At 35.7% G+C, this 11,915-nt stretch overlaps 1 long non-coding RNA gene and 1 other non-coding gene across 3 annotated transcripts in view; both read left to right on the top strand.

Moving 5' to 3' along the window:
• LOC135209587 (uncharacterized) overlaps nucleotides 1–11,915 on the top strand; it is a 701,429-nt gene that overhangs the window by 563,770 nt on the left and 125,744 nt on the right. The window lies entirely within an intron of this gene.
• Nucleotides 9,349–9,420, top strand: Trnaw-cca (transfer RNA tryptophan (anticodon CCA)). Its single transcript has one exon. It is a non-coding gene; the product is annotated as a tRNA-Trp (tRNA).

The raw sequence follows: 11,915 nt of genomic DNA, 5'->3' as shown, positions 1-11,915 counted from the left end.
AAATAATCTTCCCCTATAATTACCAATATTGTACTCCAGTTCATTTGCATGGCTTTATCTTCCTCTTTCCCAACTTTATCCCTGCACGAAGGGGTCGGTTGCCTGATGCGCCTTTCCTTTCAACATCAGGCATTGTTTATTACTTGGCAAAGGGGTTTTTACGACCGCATGCCCTTGCTGACACCAACCACAGTTATTGGCGGTGGGCCTCGCCTTTGACTAAAAAGTCCACCTGCAAGGCAGCAGTTTCCACAGTTATTGGCGGTGGGCATAGCCTTTTACTAAAAAGGTACGACTGCAAGGCAGCAGCTGTCCTTTTAGTCGCCTTTTACGATACCGCTACCACAGGGTGGATTTGCATGTCTTTATTGCCTTTATTATATAAGGACCTCGTTCAGGGCACCTCAACGTAGATGTATGAAATTTCTTGAGAATTGAATTTCAGTAATTTTGAAAAGTGTATTTATTACATGGAGTTCTTTATTTTGTTGTTGTTCTTGTTAGGGATCCTGTGGCGTTTTACTTATTTGTCATATTTTTTTTTTATTTTTTAGATAAGATTACATTTCATGTCTTCATTAATGAATTAAAGCTAACATTTAAAAGATGCATTTTCTTAAATTCTTATTTTCGAAAGGTGGTCATATCCTATGCACCGCTGTCAGGACTCACTCATTTCCTCCTCCTTCCTTTTTCGGTTTTGTTTGGCTCAGGATACATAAGAGTATTAGGCAGCCTGTCTCTCCGTTCATTGTATTAAAAAGAATTGTTGCTCTCACCAGTCCGTAATTAGGTTTTGGATGTGGCACCCCTCAACATCTATTTATAGTTAGAAGATGTGGAATAAATACACGGTAGAGGTACGTTATTTTGGTTCTTTCAGTATATATATATATATTATATATATATATCCATATACACACATATATATATTATATATATATATATAATAGATATATATATATATATATATATATATATATATATTATAAGTTAATATTTTTTATCTATATATATCCATATCCATCTATCAATATGTTTCTCTCTGTATATATATATTATATATATATATCTATATATATATATATACTATATATATATATATATATATATATATACATATATATACATACATGTATATATATATATATATGTATATTATAGCTATATTTCTTTCTATCAATCTGCATATGTCTGTGATATATATATATATATATATATTATATATATATATATATATATATATATATATATACACGCACACTGGAGTCCTAAGTAATTGATAGCAGTCTAAGAGAGGGTCGATGCGGAGATTCCCTACCCTAGGGACATTGCATATATGGGTTAGTGGTAAGAATCGCCGGCTTTGGGTTGCGAGGCAGTAAGTCCTATCTCTTGGAACATTCCATATCTGCTCGAAGCCTGGGTCATTCGATGTTACACAGTTACGCACAAAAAATATTTCGATCCCACTTCGTTTTGCATAAGATATTCTGAGTCTTCTGTATTTGATGAACTAATCGCTGGCATGTTAGATTTATTATTGATTACACTTCTATTTATAATCATCTAAAGTGAAAATATAGATAATTCGAGGAAAGGATCTCGATAAATTTTCTGAGACACTGCCTTGTGGATCGTCAGCCATTGCCTAAGGGTTGTGTGAGTGGACGGCTTTCCTGGTGAGAGAATGCACCCAGACCCTACTATTTGCTTTTTTGTCGTCTTTTGTTGATGCTGAATGGCGCCTAAACTAGCTTTGGCCTGTCAGGTGCTGGAGGGGAATACATAGTGAATAAATGAATAGGAACTATAAACATGGGATCGACTGGGGAAGCTTACTATAGAAATGCATCTAGGTAATAGAGGGGAACTTCCCTTGCTGCTACACAGCTACTAAATCGGGTGCAGGAAGTGCAGATATTTTATTTCATATTTCGTTTATTTTTAATGTGCTAATAAGGCTAGTTAAAAGCTTCTGTCACATTCATGGGCGATGGGTAATCGCGTGTCTTTGACTTATAAATGTAGGTGTTTTACCTAAATATGTGGTAGACTTTGTAGGTCTGAGATTTTTTCGTGTAACCTGATTGACTTCCTGTGGATGCCAGAATGTTATAAGCTTTGGCTATATAATTATATAAATTAATTTTTTTATACATTTCTTTACATCTTTTCTTCCTTACTTATGGAACCAAGACAATGAAAACATTGGGGTGACCAGATACAGATATTACTCTGAATAGCAAAAATGGCCGTTAAATTTCATAGCGTTATAATAATCAGGAAATATTGGAGAAATGAATATATCGGAAATCCATAGTTATGGGAAATGAACAATAAAAGATTAATGAGAAGTGATCTCTGATGTGATGCACCATGAAGCAGTGGAGAGCTCCCTTCCCTCCCCTCCCCTCCCCCCTCCCCCCATATATGTAAAGCAAAAGGGACTAGTCTATATTTGTGTTAAATGAAGAAAATAACAGCATTATTTCGGGGCTTATTTATTGGAGAGAGGGGTGTGTGGGAGTCCTTGTTACAAGCTTGTTGTGAACAAAAGGGTAGAATTTCGCTCCATATTTATAGGCGTGTGGGCTGCTCAAAAGAGAACACATGACACGTCCTAGAACGTAGATATTTCCAAATAATCAAACACCTTTTAACATATTTGCACTTTGTGTCTGTCTCTAGGTCTAGGTGCTGATAGTACATATCCACTGTCGATGTCATTGCAACCAATGCGGAGTTCAGTTACATCAGATGCAGATTTTGACGACTAGTCCGGGAAAAGGAAATGAGACAAGACTTTCAACAGCGAAGGATCAAATTTGAAATGATGACGTTGATAACAATAATATAATAGAATATATTAGATATATAGTATTTAGTTGTAGGAAAGGTAATTTATTGTTTTTAAATAGTAATTGATTCTTTTTCTATATTTATTTATTTTTAATAGTAATCCCTCAATAATGAATAACCTAACGGTTCTAGTGCCAGGTCATTAGACCAACACTCACACATCAAATCAAATCAGTCTCGACGTATCAGAAACCAACCGGAAAGTCGCCTGTACTTTAAGAGCTCCTGGCGAAGCAAAAATATCGAGATACGAATCGCCAAATCTCTTTATTATGTTTATGGTACTCATGGCGTTAATTCATAGACTGCTGAATTTGCTTAAAAGAGTAAGAATATTTTCACAGTCCAATATTTTCTATCCTTCATTCATGCTTCCTTATTTAATCCATGGTCTTTGGTACTGACATTGCTGCAAAGTTACCCGGGTTGCCACAGTTGCAACAGATTCTCGGGTGTTGTCGAAATCTGCTTTCTCACGGATTCTGTCGTTGTCTTGTAGTTCCTTGCGATGTTTGACTTTCGATTTTGTTTTCACTCAGCTGCAAACTCGCACACTGTATTCAGTTTCTTTTGTTTCATCTCCCTTCAAGGAGAAACCCTAGTCTTGCTGTCTTTATGTGTGTGCATGTGTGTGTGAGCGAGCATGTTTTTTAAACTTGCAATTATACCCCAGTATATCATCGTTTGTTTTCCACTTGTACTTTCTATGTAATGCAAAAAAATATGATTGATTTTTTGTATCTCAAGATTAAGAGTTTATAGGGTTGAACAGATGACGTGTTTTGGATCAGCTACATAGTAGAAAGTAATGGTTCTCATTAAAAGGCAGAGTCTGGTATTATTTTTGCAATGAACAAGTGTGGATATTACATATTTTTTTCGCTTTGATCCTAAGACTCCTCAATATGCTAAATATGAAAATCATATTCGAACGTCACTGATGTTTAATATTTTATATATATATATATATATATATATATATATATATACACATATATAATATATATATATATATATATATATATATATATATATATACACACATATATATATATATATACTATATATATATATATATATATATATATATATATATATATATATATATAGAGAGAGAGAGAGAGAGAGAGAGAGAGAGAGAGAGAGATAGATAGATAGATAGTCTCTTCGATTTTCAAGTTCCTCGGAGATGTTCTTAGAGCTCCCGCCCCATTTTTTTAAGGGTTTGAGTGTGGTTACCTAATGTATGGAATTATTAAGAATAAGCGCAGTGCTTTCTTCAAAATATTGCTGATTTCTGATTGGTTCTTCTGTCTTCAGATTAACCAGTCTCATTCCTTTTGCAATGGAGGTTTAATTTTTGAAATCGTACTGTATCCCTCCAAATCGGTCTCATTCTGTGGATGCTGCACTTAATGTCGAGTCGTGTGATCGTTCCTTACCACTTACGCCGGAATACTTTCAGGGATAGTTAAATATTAAGGTTTTTTCATATTGTTTGTTTGTATGGTATTTCTACGTTGCATGAAAGCAGTGGTTATTCAGCAACGGGACCAACGGCTTTACGTGACTTCCGTCGAGAGTGAACTTCTATCACCAGAAATACACATCTCTCACACCTCAATGGAATACCCGAGAATCGAACTCGCGGCCACCGAGGTGGCAGGTGAAGACCATACCGATCACATCACTGAGGCGCTTATTTTCATATTGTGCAATATGTAGGACGATTTTTCCGTTCATTTCCTTGAGAAATCGTTAGTTTTAGAGGTCGAGTCCCGACAATGCCAAATGGGAGATGACGTTTGGAAACGAATGATACTTATGTGGCAATTTGGATTCTGTTTAAGGCGAAGTTAATTGGCCTAGCCCCATTACATAACAGATGTTTAGTCAAATTTTCCAAAGTGATTCGGTGTGCTACGCTAGCTTTCGGCAAGATGCATCCAAGTATTCCCATATATGGAGATTTTTCAGCAACCGTGGTCAGATTAGGGGGGGGTACCCGCCCTCGTTCAGGTGGATCCTGCCTCCTTAGGTTAGCACATACTACGAGTAGGAAAGGTTAGGTTAGGGTGCATAATATCCATAGATATATATATATATATATATATATATATATATAAATAAAAACTTACATTATAAACAAAGGAATTCACAATAATACTAAAAATATTACATCATTAAAATACTGTAAAAGTTAAAAGTTAAAGATTTTAAAACAATGCAAAAGAACCAAGAGAGAGAGAACTAAAACACCAACCATCCAGGGTAAGAGACAGAGAAGGAATGGCAAACTATATTATATATATATATATATATATATATATATATATATATATATATATATATATATATGTATATATAGTATTATTTACGGTCCCCTGGTTCAAGTTAAGGTGGGTGGGGCCGTTAGTTAATCAAAGGAAGCGAACTTTCTTCCCACACCCCCAACCTCTCAACCTCCAGTCAGGTAGGACCCACCACTGTAGTTTATGTTATGATACATCCCTGTATTCCGCATAGTAGGCTATATGTTAGGAATCCTTGTCTTTCGCTCAAGTTTAGGTTAGGATAAGTCTCTGAATTTCATTCTAGTTTTCAGATTCCCCCCATTCAAACGCTAATTTCTCACCGTGGTCCCCATTGTTGTTACACATAAAGAGGCTGCTGTCTTTAAACCTACCCATTTCTAAAAGATATGAACTTCAAAATCTTGCGAAGAACATAACAACATAGGAGATCAATATTTTTAACTAAAATCAACAGTTCTGACCTTTCAAAGAAAAATCTAAATTATTTATAAATGCATTTGGTGTATTTAACACACTTTCGTTTTTTCACAGATCCTGAATAAAATCATATTGTTTATATTTAGTTTAAGTAAGATTGTTTTTCAAGTGTAATTATTCCATTAACCTGTAATTTCGACGTGAACGGTTAAATGCTCAAACATTTAGGTAATTTTTTTTTTATTTGCATTAGCATTGCGGGAAACAGGGGGAAGGTTAATGGAATTTATTGTGTGGAGGCTATAAACTAGTAATTCTGGGATTATTATTGCTATAAATCAGGGGAAATTAGGACTAACAGTGCAGTGCAAATGGAGCAAACAGTTTAATGTCGGGAAATTTAATATTCTCGACGCGGGGAAGATTTATTTGAAATACTACGAACTGAAGGCAAAGAGAAAGCCATTACCTGTTCGTCTGGCCTGGTAAATGGATAGCAGAATGTAGAATGGAATCTAGTTTGTCTTACTACTCGTGTATCCCTCTCTCCCACTTCCATGAACTTATTAAATTAAGGAATCTATAGATTCTTCATCAAATGTAACAATGACCGACGCATTCTATGACGACTCGAAAGAACCGAGAATATACTTTTATTTGCTTAAGTAAAATGAAGTCGTTTTGGCAGGAATCATCTTTTGTAAATGAATATCCCTCGTCATTCTATAGCCTTTTGTATCATAGGGAAACAGAATTTGAAAGCCTTAGGTCGTTAACGAGAGCTGATGGAGAATTCGAATAATCAAAGCTGTTCGGTATTGCAGTTCCAGATGTGGAATGATGCTTGAATATAATAACAATAAACTGGTTTTTGTTGGTGTGAATAGAAATTGGACTTTATTATTATTTTTTTTTTTTTTTTTTTTTTTTTTTTGCTCCATCACAGTCCTCCAATTCGACTGGATGGTATTTATAGTGTGGGGATCCGGGTTGCATCCTGCCCCCTTAGGAGTCCATCACTTTTCCTACTATGTGCGCCGTATCTAGGATCACACTCTTCTGCATGATTCCTGGAGCTACTTCAGCCAATAGTTTTTCTAGATTCCTTTTCAGGGATCTTGGGATCGTGCCTAGTGTTCCTATGATTATGGGCACTATTTCCTCTGGCATATCCCATATCCTTCTTATTTCTATTTTCAGGTCTTGACACTTATCCATTTTTCCCTCTCTTTCTCTTCAACTCTGGTATCCCATAGTATTGCGACATTAATGAGTGATACTGTCTTCTTGATTTTGTCAATCAGTGTCACGTCTGGTCTATTTGCACGTATCACCCATTATAGTATTATTATTATTATTATTATTATTTTTTTTTTTTTTTTTTTTTTTTTTTTTTTTTTTTTTTTTTTTTTGCTCTATCACAGTCCTCTAATTCGACTGGGTGGTATTTATAGTGTGGGGTTCCGGGTGCCTCCTGCCTCCTTAGGAGTCCATCATTTTCTTACTACTGTGTGCCGTTTCTAGGATCACACACTTCTGCATGAGTCCTGGAGCTACTTCAGCCTCTAGTTTTTCTAGATTCCTTTTCAGGGATCTTGGGATCGTGCCTAGTGCTCCTATGATTATGGGTACGATTTCCACTGGCATATTATTATTATTATTATTATTATTATTATTATTATTATTATTATTATTATTATTATTATTCAGAAGACAAATTCCTATTCCCATGGAGGAAGCCTATTTAAGGGCCATTGACTTGAAATTCAAACCTCCAAATACTATGGAAAAGTCGAACCTCCAAATAATATGGACTTCATTCAGTTACAAAAGGTAACAGAAAATGCAGATTATATTTGGAGGAATGTAGTCCTGTAATGAATGTAATTACTGACACTATTAGCACTTTATCTAGTAGATTAATTACGTCTGCTTGTGTATGTAGTTTGAATCTACGTTTATTACATTAATTAATATTCACCTTGCTCTAGCGTGGTTGAATTGGCGATATATCTCCCTTCTCTTTATTCCATGGCCTCTAAAGTTCATCTTAAAGCTCCCATGCCCTTCTAGCTTTCCTTGGAAGCCCCTCCCCCTTTTCCTTGAACATAAAGACTTAAGAAAGTGACCGACGCTTTTTCTATTATGCGATGGCACTAAGTAAGAGTAAACAATTTAGGAAAATATTATTCGGTGAAGAATTTCTTGCCCTTTTATGAGGAAATCTTCTCGTTTCCCCTAAGAAAGGGTAACCTCGGAAAAAAAGAGGAAAGAGTCACTGCCTCGTTCATCCTTTAATTCAAGAATTATGTTTGGACTATCAGTTCACAGAAATCCACAACGTCAGCCTCTTTGTTTAACCATATATAATGCTCATCAGCAAAGCGTCAGCTCCTCCACCTGTCCCCACCCACCCCTACAGTCGCCTATACTCCGTGACGCTAGAAAACTCTCAGTAACTAATCAATCTCATTTACTTCCGCATGGTGCCTCGCTTCCTGGATATTAAGACCTTTCCATTCAAGCACTTTCTTCTCTCTCTGCCATTTAGTACGGTTTCGTCCTCGCGCTTCTAACGGCTCTTCTGAATTGTCACACTTTACGTGTCCAAGATTTTTCTCAGTTGTTCGTCGTATCTCACCTACGTTTCGAGGCAGCTCAAGTAAAGTGCACAGAACTTATTTTAGGCTGTTATGCTATGCAAACACTCCATCTGAATTATCCCAGTTTTATTATATTGATTTTTAAGAAACCGTACCTGTATTTTAGTACGTCGCACACTGTGTTATAAAAGTAGGTTTTTTAATGGTAACATATCTGTGACAGTGGTGAAAATTTATATTTTGACAGAATCTCGTAAATCGGGAGAGTTACCTGCTCTGTAATATATTCTCTCAGCTTCCGGGAATGTCCTTTTTGAAGAGCACTTATAAGAGAGAGAGAGAGAGAGAGTCGAGGGTGGAGTGAATTTATAATGGAAGTCGATATATTTTTCTTCGTCTTTTGTTAGGTATGATCTTTACCCGTTGCAAATTTAAAAAAGTGTGCAAAGTTCTTAAAGATGTTAAGATGTGTTGTTGCAGGTGGTTAATTTTCTGTTTTTTCCCCCTTTTTTCATAAATATAAAGCAAGTCGTACTTATTTTAGTCTTGCCTTCATGAGAGGTCGATATATTGAAACTATATGATTGTACACCGTAGATTTATCAAACTCATGATGCCATTATTATTATTATTATTATTATTATTATTATTATTATTATTATTATTATTATTATTATTATTATTATTATTATTATTATTATTATTATTGTTGTTGTTGTTGTTGGTGGTGGTGGTGGTGCTTGTGTTTTTATCTTGACTTCGAAGGGATTCTATTGGGTATTTTAAAGTAGCATATTTGCCATAAGAAGAATTGCGAAAGCAGAGGACTATTTTTACGCTTACTAGTTGAGATAATTGATATTTTTAGAACAGTATCTCTTATTGTTTGTCTGTGGTGCATCGCAGGGAAAACTATATAAAATATCTTTTAGGCCCCTCCGTATATTTCCATCTAAAGTTGGTAATGCAGTCTTATTGTAAGATAATGAATGTTTAACTAAATGAGGATTATGAACATAATTATAGTCAGTGACGGTATTTATATTTCTTTTTATACACAGTGCAATATCCATGTGAAATGCACGGTAATTATCATTTTATCTTGAAGTCGTTATCTACGACAGATAGTAGCGTCGAGGTACTGAACCACAGGCCTCGTGGCGCAATGGTAGCGCGTCTGACTCCAGATCAGAAGGCTGGGTGTTCGAGTCACTCCGGGGTCAAAGAATATGATTTTGAGTGAGTCTTAAGTTCGTTATTTCGAACCTCTGTTTCATTGAAAGTCCTTTTGTTATTTGGTAATGGTATTATTAAAAAATCCACATAGTAGCACGAGTCTTCAAATGGAGAAAGAAATCCACATTTATGTAAATGTACATATATTTAAATTTAAAACTGCAAGGATAGCTTTCGGGAATTTGTTCGGTTCCCCTTATCAATGTCTCTCTCTCTTCCCTCTCTGTTATTTTGTTTGTACTTGCATTTTATGATTAACGAGATCGTAAGCCATGTCTTTTGAGAATTCTCTCTCTCTCTCTCTCTCTCTCTCTCTCTCTCTCTCTCTCTCTCTCTCTCGCTTTCTCCATACATTACGTTTCACAAAGAAACCGAAAGAGTATTTAAAGAAGCTTGCAATTTTTAAGAATCGTCCTGAAACGGAAATTGATAGATGGATGCCATCACCAAGGATCTGATTCGCCCAGTTTTATTCCTGACCCTTTTAATTTCACCCCAAAAATAACGGAGCACGTTCGGGTGACACCCCGTCTCACTCAGAGATCACCCAATTCCTCCTCACTCTCGAGGTAGTTTGGATTACAGCTCCTCCGTCCTAGATAAAATACAACATCCAATTTCACTTTACACTTTGTGTCCCCCTGGGCGTCACGGGAAGACGGTGCCCCGAATTTTAAACGCGTCATATTTCTCTCTTTTCGTGAGAATTCTGTTTTTATCCTTTGCCTCTCCCGGTGTTATGGTGTGTTAAATTTATTTCATGGCTGTGTTTGGGTGAATGATGACTTATAAGAAGATACGATGATGGAAAATATTTTTCTATGGATATAAGTTGATAGAATACTTATTTTTTCTATGAATACACCTTGAAAGAACGTATTTTATGCGAGTACCAGTCGATAGAATATATTTGTTCCCATTGTTGTTACCATCCATAATGTTTTCTGATGTGTTTTATTTTAGAATTACATGTTTACGTTGACATTTTAAACATATTATATTTTCCGGTGTGACGTATCATAGATGCGTATATCTCGATGTGCACCATATATCTGTGAGCCAGTACTAAGTTATACAATAATCCTGATAATCGGAGAGTTAATGATGATGCGAAAATCGTTCAAACCCACCGCATTCTTATTTCTTTTCTTATAATAGGTGATTTTTATATTCTCTCCGATATTGGTATTTACAAGAATTGTGTTCATTTTGAGACTTGATAAATAATACGGTTCAGAAACAGTATGATTTTTTTTTATCTGAATATAATATTAATTGAGTGTCATTATGCTAATGAATAGTATTTTTCTGATGCCATTAGATATTGGAGTTTGACGTTTGTAATAGGAGAGAGATTGAGAGGGAGATTGCTGATAATAATGCAGGCACAATTCAATACAATGTAGAAAAACTCCAATGTCTTTGTAATTAATGAGACTAACGATAGATTAACTTAAAGGTAGCTAAAATCATAACCACCATCTCCATCGCAACGCAGTTTTTCGGTTGCGCACGTCTTTCTTTGAGCTTTCACCAATCTCCGCACATCTCTAGTTTCCCTTCTCATAGTTCTCATCGAAGTAGGTCTTGGTGCTCTTCTGATGCCCGCGGAAACCTAGCTGACGCTATCACGTGCTATTCTCCCCGGGGGGTGGTGCTTCTCATCATTATCTACATACATTATCTTATCTACATGTGGACCTCCTGTCATTACCCACATGGTATCATTGCTCACTCTGTCGTGCCGTCTGCCACCTAATACATTTCTTGAAGCTGTTATTTCAGAGCCTTGTGGATTATAGTTTCAGCGTCATAATATGTCCACACAGCAATACAGGTTGCACGAGGCTTATCTACGGTTGCAGTTCGATTTCCAAATTATATTCAGGCTGTTCATTGATTTATTAGCATTATTTAGCCTTTCGCGAAATTTCAAATAAGACAAGTACTGAATATGATTGTTTCGAAACATTTGAAATCTTCAACCTCTTTTATCCTTTCTCTATCTGTCCTCAGTACTGTGGTTTTTCTTAGATTTATGTAGAGTATTGTCTTTTCAATATTAAAACAACGTCGTCTACACTTTCTTAGTCAGTTAAGTTTCTGTCGTTTCTCCGACATGAAAGCTTAGTGCGAGGGACATGTAGTGTTTTATGATGGTAGGGAAGGTTTAGAATGGAAGAAGGGTCGGAATACAAACTTAAATATGTTTGCAACCGTAAATGATGCATTTAAGTAAAACTAATCGTCAGTTAACCTAAAATCATTAATGTACTGGAATAGATTAAGCAAAACTATAGCCTTAGGAAGAGAAGTATTATTATTGTACAATAGATACTGTTATTATTATGTTGATCACCTGGAATTGATCACCTAGACTGGTGTGTCAAGCTTCTGTTGCGACCTCTTGAGGTCGCAAGATTTTTCAACCACTCGCTATAAGTAAGGTAATAATGAGAGAGAGAGAGAGAGAGAGAGAGAG

The sequence above is a fragment of the Macrobrachium nipponense genome, chromosome 11 (assembly GCF_015104395.2).
Source record: "Macrobrachium nipponense isolate FS-2020 chromosome 11, ASM1510439v2, whole genome shotgun sequence".
Classification (NCBI taxonomy): Eukaryota; Metazoa; Arthropoda; class Malacostraca; order Decapoda; family Palaemonidae; genus Macrobrachium; species Macrobrachium nipponense.
Note: the sequence above shows the minus strand (reverse complement) of the source record. Positions and strands in the feature narration are given on the sequence as shown.